The 6,742-nt window shown below is 40.0% G+C and overlaps 1 long non-coding RNA gene across 1 annotated transcript; it reads left to right on the top strand.

Annotated features, from left to right (window-relative positions):
- The first annotated feature begins 3,004 nt into the window (after positions 1 to 3,004).
- Positions 3,005 to 6,405, top strand: LOC307129425. Its single transcript, XR_013816896.1, has 3 exons — positions 3,005 to 3,464; positions 3,614 to 3,932; positions 4,620 to 6,405. It is a non-coding gene; the product is annotated as an uncharacterized lncRNA (long non-coding RNA).
- The last annotated feature ends 337 nt before the right edge of the window (positions 6,406 to 6,742 follow it).

Raw genomic sequence — 6,742 nt, 5'->3', positions numbered from 1 at the left:
ATAGCTGGTGAATCACACGTTTTGCCAGTCTGGTGGGTTGGCATTTTTTGGGTGGAAAGGATTTGAAAACAAAAGATTTGAAATTCCTCTAGAATTTACCCCCCAAACTACCCACACAAAGTGCTTTATTTACCCGAATATGAAGCGACTGTAGTGGTTCAGCAGTCTCCTTAAGCCTTTTCCTCAATCAAAACATTCATGGCCTTCAACTCGGCCCCTCGTGACCCCAGCATCTGTTTGAGGAAATGGCCCTTGTGCACCATGAACTAAAATGAACTTTTTCCTGTGGCCTTGAATGAGAAGGTCATTAATGGGATATTATTATTTCAGCAAACTCCATATCACACCCAACATATCTACAAAGCGGGTGCCATTTGTGTCCCTCATATGTGTAAAAAAAATTTAAGTTAAATTAGTCCGCATGAACGGTATTTCATTTTTATTTTATTTTCAAAAGACCTTTTAGTTTCATGACCTTTTAGCACAAGGATTGTATTATCACATTGTAAATGTTAATTCTGTTGCTTTTCTGTGAGGCAATTAGATGGACGGACGGACTCCAAGTCAAATGAATCCATGTCAATTTCAAAATCAACTGAAAACTGTTCTTTACTGATATATCACAGCTTGTTTGTATGCTTTCTGACAACGCCAACACTGTCAGAACGAGGCATATGTTCATCTGACTGCACATAATTTGCTTAGTGACATTGTAATCTATGCAAATGATTTTTAAGCTGAACACAATAAAGCCCTCTCATTTTGTAACGTAAATAAGTATGCATGAACAGACAATTAGAATATGATAATGTAAATATCAATCAAATCGTGAGGAAAACATGTCAAAGCTAATTGCCCATCTATTTGATTGCCAATAGCCACAAGCACTGTTTTTCTCATACAGTTTTATTCATTTTGAAGTTTACCATGTAGATGAACTTTGTGCTGGCCATTTGTCAGATTTCGATTAATATGGTGCGATGTGTTGTTGAACAGGCTTACAGTGTGAGCTACAGCAGCACCTTCGAATGTGCATTCTTAACTGTCAAACGACACACGGCATCTCAAACCAACCACCACGGGGTCATCATGTCATTGTTTATTCTCCAGTGTCTATAAAACAGCATTGTTCCGCTTTTTTAGTAGTTAGTTTTGTGGACCTCACAGAAGCAAGTGACAAATGATATTGACAAACAGTTACACTTCAAAAGCGCTCAGATGAGCAATATATGATTTGCAATTTGGTCATTATAACATGAATTAAATTTGTCAGTCTTTTTATTTATGTGGAATGTGGCTAATACTTAGTTTGAATGCTTCTTTTAGTATTATTACATATTTGATGATTTAAGCATATGTCCTTGATAATCTTTTGTTATTGTGGTACAAACACAATACAGTTTAGCAAATCTAAAAGTGCATTTTCATATTAACCATACAGCGTATATTGTTCGAAACAAATCAACAAATTATTATTTATTTATTTTTTCTTCTTTTTCTGTCATCATAAGGTTCCCTTATATTTTTTGGCCGGTCTATATTTGCACATTTTTTGCATTTTTTTCCAAGCCTGCATTTTTGTCTTTTTTTTCTTATGTGCTAAGAAGTGAACTCAAAGAGAATTACTTTTTCTTTTACAAGTCATTATTCAAAAAACTAGCTCCGCCCATCTGCCTTTGGTTGGACAAACAGATAGTCCCACCCCATAACACACCATTGGTTGAGTCAGTGTGGCTGTACCAGGTCAATGCACATTAGACTTGGGTAGGAGAAAGTATTTTAACATCAAATAATACAAAATTACACACATCACACTTACAACAGTGCCTACAAAATAATGGCCACAGTGAGGTCAAAGGTACACACCTGACATTTCCTGCTTTTCCTGTTTCTAATTGGCCATGTCCGACGTTTACATTTTTAAAACCAGGGGAAGTGTGGCATTTACCCTTACATAAACACACAACGCCATTCAGGATGCAACAGCTGTCGAAGATTTACATGCCGCATGCCAACCAGTGCCGCAAACTTGCATCATTAGAGTGTAAATACTCAGACAGCAAGGTACCTGCAACATGTCACTCACTATATTTGTTATTTGAGCAGACGCGAAAGCCAGAAAGAAGCATGCGTGATTTGTGACTGTATTTTTTGCTCAATGCTGTTCATTTACTATCTCAGTTCCAGCCATGATTTGTAGAAGATACATTTTCATTGCGGCGGAAACGCTGCATCATGAAAACCAAATGTGAGAGTATACGTTTAAATATTTAAAAATGCAATCGACACAGGAACTTTTCGTGTTTAATGTAAATCGTGCCGTCATTTGTATTTAACAAATCAGGCAGTTCCCGTTTTCACATATAACCTAAGGATTCATCGGAAATTGAGAAGCCTATAAATTACACGAAACAATCAAGTTCCCTAAATCAGCACTAGAGTTCCCTAAAGGCTTGTTCCATACTGTCGTTTCACATTCTCTGTCAAGTTTTTCCCTTTCAAACACACACACACACACTGCGGCACAAAAACGTACACTGTGATTTTCTCATTGAAAAATGGCTGAGAGTAGTGAGCACCTATGAAAAGCTTCAGAATTGTATTTCCCCACATCATTTATTTTCTTTGGGCTGCCGAGTCTTTCTCCCATGCTTCATGCTCTGGCTGCGGTGAGCTGAGAGAGAACAGGACACGCCTAAAAAACCCTAAAGTGTCTCTGGTGGCCGGTGTCAGTTGTGCACAGAGATTGTGGTCCTTGGCCCCGACCCAAGGATTAGGTGTTCCAGGGAAGAGAGATTTCTTGGCCCTCGCCAATCCCCAAGAGTGCTTTGGGAATTGTGTGTTTGTGTATATGTGCCTTTTCCCTCCTCCCTTCCCACCTCCTCTGCACTTGAGTTTTACGCCATCTTCCTCCTCCTCAAATGCCCACGATAGCACACGGATGGCATAATCAGGGTCTGCCCTGGCTGGGTGGGTTTAAAAAAGACTGACAAAATGTAGCTTGGATTGTGAGGGGGACAAATCTAGTAATATAGTCAAACAGAGCGGGAGAGCAAGAAGGGGGGAGAGAGAGAGAGAGAGCAGTCAAAGAAGTGAGCGGTGGGGGATCTTGGGCAAAGGAGGTAAGACAGGATATGAAAACAATGGACTCATTGTAGAGAGATGATAGAGGGATGAAAAGGAGATCGGTGGAACACAGCACCATCTACAGGCTGATATGGCACACCATCAGATGATCGCAGGAGGACGTCCAGAAGTGGGTGGGATGGCGTTTCCTTTCATGACTGGATATCATTTGTGATTGGGAAGAATAAATGATGAATTCACTGTAGTGATACGGGTGAAATCGCTTTGATAAGAGATGGATTCTGTTGGTTTTATAGTTGCAACATGAGAAAGAGTGAGTCCGTTTGAAACCCTCCTGACGTGTTTCCACATAAAAGGCTTCGACAAACAAGAGAGAGGTGACCTATAGTGACAAAACGCATTCTTCTCCATTTCCTGCATTTTTATGGGCTGCACATGAGAAGCTTGAATTTCAAATGGAATAGTTGTATGAATGCCAGCTCCGACGCTTCCGCTCTGCTCCTAAGTCCCTCTTTCTGTTCTCCAGGTGACTGTTTTCTAGCCCCTCCACCTTTCCTGTGCCAAAAATGCCAACTGTAACAACAAAGAGTGGCAGATGCCAAGGGAATCCCAGACGAATGACCTCCGTGAAGCCGGCCTACCAAAGAGAAGCAAATATTTACCCTGCGTGTTTGAACCCATGGCACGGTGCCACGACTGCCCCTCGGAGCACATACCGGGCCGATAGGCTTACTCGTCCTCCAACTTTACACTTGAGGACTTCTGGGTACACCCTACATGACGTCCAGCTAAAGTCTTCTCCATTTTCGACCATCACGTCATGGAGAGGAACATGTCAGAAAGGGGTATGTTTAAGGAGATATTCCAGGTTCAATACTAGTTTGTTCAAACATAATTTGATGATCACAAAAATCAATTGGTTCATTTCTCTTTTTGTTTTTAAAAAAGAAAAAGGAAAAACTTTGATTCTTTATAAAATGTTAAAAAGCTTAATTGAAATAGAATAGGGATAATGTGCATGTTAATGTGATTCTCACAGTGTATTTATTTTATAAACCAAGTTATAATGCCTTAAAATGATTATTCAAATAGTATATACATTTTAAGAGAAGATTTAATCTAAGGGCTTTTATAAAGTAATCTTAACATTTCTGCTTTCAAACCCCCAAAATCTGCCCTATTCAATTATATTGTAAGTGCCTCAACGTAACTTTTGTTTTTGTTTTAAAAGAAAAGAATTTATAAGTTAAAAGTTTGTGGTAACCAACATTATGCCACAAAATCTGCCCTACTCACTTTTATCACTTTTTTTGTAATAAAAAAAAAAATTCAAAATGAAAGTTTGTGATGATCAACACTATGCCACAAATGCTGTCAATTTCATTTATCTAGTATCGAACCCAGAATATACCTTTATTTTTTCCAGTGCATTCTTATTTTTCTCATCAAACTATTTTAAATTTATCAAACAATTTCTCAAACTCAATTTAAAAGGCCTTATTATTACCCATGCTGACTCTTAATCCATTCAGGTCCGACACATCCCAGAGCTCAGCCGTCCTGAGACCAATGTCTCCTTACGGGGCACGGACTTCAAAGTCCATTTTGGATGGACTGATCTGAAGAATGCGAACCCGTCTCTGATAACCAACAGAGCAGTCGGGATCAGTGGAGAAGCCACCAAATGAGATCTCCTGGGCATCAAACACACACAATACATAAAATATGTGCATATATTAATGTGCTGTTCTATTCTTCTGTCGAGGTGAAGTTGGCTGAAATATGCTGACAGTCTTGGCTGTGCAAGATTTACTTTTCTGTCATCACTGAACAATTATTCATGGAAAACACACATTGGTTGTAGTTTTCCTCAGCTTGTTGACTATCGAAAGAGTTTGCAGGTCAAACCAGGGTGCGACAGATGCAAGACAGCACATCCAACCCACCTGTGCACTCCATGGCCCCATAACCCAGCATCATCATCCATTAGATTAGCATGTCCACTCCAAGAAATGAGCTCTCAAATCAGCCTTTAATCCCTCAGGAGAAAAACAACAACAGCAACATGGCACCATATATAGGACAGATGTGCAAAACCTTAACCTGGGACAAGAAAATGGCCACTTTGATACTGTGTGTCAGCCATCATTTTAACAAAACAAAAAAATCGGACTTAATCTGATAAAAGGTTCCAGATTAGGTGCGACGCAAATTGAGAAACTCTGATAAACTTTGAATGCCTGTCAGGATTAGGGTATTGTGCTTCAATCTGACTCCCACCGTGCTGGATTGTAATCCCTGTATCCTGTAGGAGCAGTCATCAACTACATGGTCGGGAAGCGGGGCTTTAGAGGCAAAATGGAGATGAGTACAATGTATTGAGCTCTGTTGAGAAAAAGGCTTCAGCGGATCAGTGGATATGGAATCAATCACTAGAGCAACTGAATTTATGGCTAAGCTTGTTCAGGTGGGTTTTTGAGGACAGTGACCCAAAGGAAAATGTTTAAGAAATGCTTCAATAGTAAACAAAAAGTAACTTTTCTCCTGAAATATTCCACATCAAGCTCCATGTCGAAAATGCATGACTCCAGGAGTTGGCATGCGGCGGCGATTCTAGCCTGCTCAACCCACGCCATCTCTAAAGACCCTTAAACCAAAGCAAACGTTTCAACAACATTTCCATCCATTTCTACTCTAACAGTGTGATGAGAGCAGGTTAAAGCTGTAAGCCATCAAAGTCTGCCGAGCAGCGTGCCCTGTTTGAAACTCATCTGGATCCCCCATAAACACTCGGCTGCTAATTGGATGCACATGTGGCGCTGAGTGCATTTTAGCATGCGTTAGTGTGTGTGTGTGTTGTACCGTGTTAGAATGTGCATGCGTGTGTTGGCATACACCGTGGCTTATCAGTCTGATCAAAGACAGCCTTTCCTTAAACTGTCTGCAATATGAAAGGCACACAAAGGCTTCATGGTAAATATCTGATCCGGAGAGTAATTGGTACCTGTCTCGGAGATCTGGCTCTTTGATCGACACTCCTTTCCTCTTCCGTAGTTTAAATGTGGAAATATATTTATTGGTGGCTCCCCCACATCCGATCGTCGTGAGCCATCTGGGCAGGGTGCTAAAAGATGCTCGCTGCCAAAATCTGCTCTCTGAGCTCATGAAACTGTCCTCGCTACTTGTCACACTGCATATCAAGAATACCTAGGAGGAATGACATACAATTTAATTATTAGGAAAAATTGTAAAAGGTTATAATATTTCACAGGGCTCTGAGAAGCACATCATTTCAGAAATAAAAGACTCAAATGACTTGCTTTAGTGACTCCTTTCATAGATCATTTGCTTTTGTGCAAGCAAGCAAATAAATAAATATAAAATCAAATGCATTACACTATTTCATGTAACAAAGAATGTATTTTTTCAAGTACAATACACCCCTTCAGTTGATCCACTATTACAGACACGAAAATCATCTAAATGCATCCTGTTTAAATGATTAATACGAGGCAAGCCACTTAAACTTAAATGAACCTTCTGAGGTCATGTGACTAACATAGTGTCTTGCTGGGACAGGGTTGAGAGAGTCACGACTTTTCACCCCAGTGCATGGCTGTGTTGTCTGTCATTTTGAACATGACTGAATGACGGC

This window comes from Gobio gobio (genome assembly GCF_949357685.1).
Source record: "Gobio gobio genome assembly, chromosome: 7".
In the NCBI taxonomy this organism is placed as follows: Eukaryota; Metazoa; Chordata; class Actinopteri; order Cypriniformes; family Gobionidae; genus Gobio; species Gobio gobio.
Note: the sequence above shows the minus strand (reverse complement) of the source record. Positions and strands in the feature narration are given on the sequence as shown.